The sequence below is a fragment of the Dama dama genome, chromosome 4 (assembly GCF_033118175.1).
Source record: "Dama dama isolate Ldn47 chromosome 4, ASM3311817v1, whole genome shotgun sequence".
Lineage (NCBI taxonomy): Eukaryota > Metazoa > Chordata > Mammalia > Artiodactyla > Cervidae > Dama > Dama dama.
The window spans coordinates 61,701,902-61,703,143 of NC_083684.1; the positions used below are offsets into that span (position 1 = coordinate 61,701,902).

General features: G+C 52.9%; 1 pseudogene; it reads right to left on the reverse strand.

Moving 5' to 3' along the window:
• Positions 1–412: 412 nt before the first annotated feature.
• LOC133051721 (ferritin light chain-like) lies at positions 413–940 on the reverse strand (annotated as a pseudogene).
• Positions 941–1,242: the final 302 nt, after the last annotated feature.

The window sequence follows — 1,242 nt, forward strand, 5'->3', positions numbered from 1 at the left end:
GTTGTTGCATCCCTCTGTCCCTTTCTCCATTAGTCACACCTCCTGTGACTGATTCCTGCCATCTAAGGACCCTTGTGGTTAGACTGAGCCCATCCAGATGATTCAGGATTAGCTCTTAATCTCAACTCCAACTGATTAGCAATGTAATTTCCCTTTGCCATGTAGAATAACATATGCACAGGGTCCAGGGCACTTTGGGGGGAACCATTGTTGCCTGCCACAGGTGCATCGATGAAACCAGATAGGCCATGAGTTGGTAAGTGGTGAAACTAGGGGAAAGGTCATTGGGGTGGGGCTGGTTCACCAGAGTGGTTAACAAGCCACCTGGTGGTTGCAGAGAGCCGCTTCAGCCAGAAGGCCTGACATCAGGGGGAGCTCCTCAAGGGCTGCGGGGCTCAGGGCGGGGGGGCTCCTAGTTGTGCTTAAGGCTGAGCATTTCAAACAGATACTCGCCCAGCCAAGCCTGGGGACCAGCCAGCCTGTGGAGGTCAGTCAGGTAATCACCCATCCTGCAGATAAGTTTCACCTGCTCACTTAGGCTGAGGCTCCAGGAAGTCACAGAGGTGGAAGTCTGCATAGGGAGAACCCAGGGCGTGCAGATTCACATGGGCCTGGTTCATGGAGGTTCTTCTCCATGAACATGGAGGCTTCTGTAGCATCCTGGGTTTTACCCCACTCATCTTGATACAGCTTCTGCCCGTCTAGGAAGAGGGCACGGCAGCCATGCTGGTTTTGCAGTTTCAAGAGATGGTGGGTGCCCTGGCGCTTCTCCTACAGCAGTTCAAGGAAAAAGGGGCTCATGCCCTCAAGTTGCATTGTGACAGTGGAAAAAGAAGCCCAGAGGCGGGTAGGTGTAGGAGGCCTGCAGATACTTGTTGACCAGGTGGTGGACGGCGGCCTCCACCTTGGTGAAATGATTCTGACGAATCTGGGAGCTCATGGTTGATCGGAAATAAGGAGTTAAGCTCAAAAAATGGTGTCGGCTGGTCTCGGTCACCGAGGATAGCTGAGTAGCTGATTCCAAAGATTGCAACTGGAAAAAGTGTTGGAGGGTGGTGGGAAGCTGGAGGAAGGGGCATCCCTGGGTCTGTTGCATCCAAACACTGTGAAAGGAAGAGGGTCTGTGAGACCACCACATGCACCCTCTAACAGTGGTCCCCAACATTTTTGGCAGCTTTCGTAGAAGACAATTTTTCCATGGACCAGTGTGGGGGTGGGGGGATGGCTTGGAGATGATTCAAG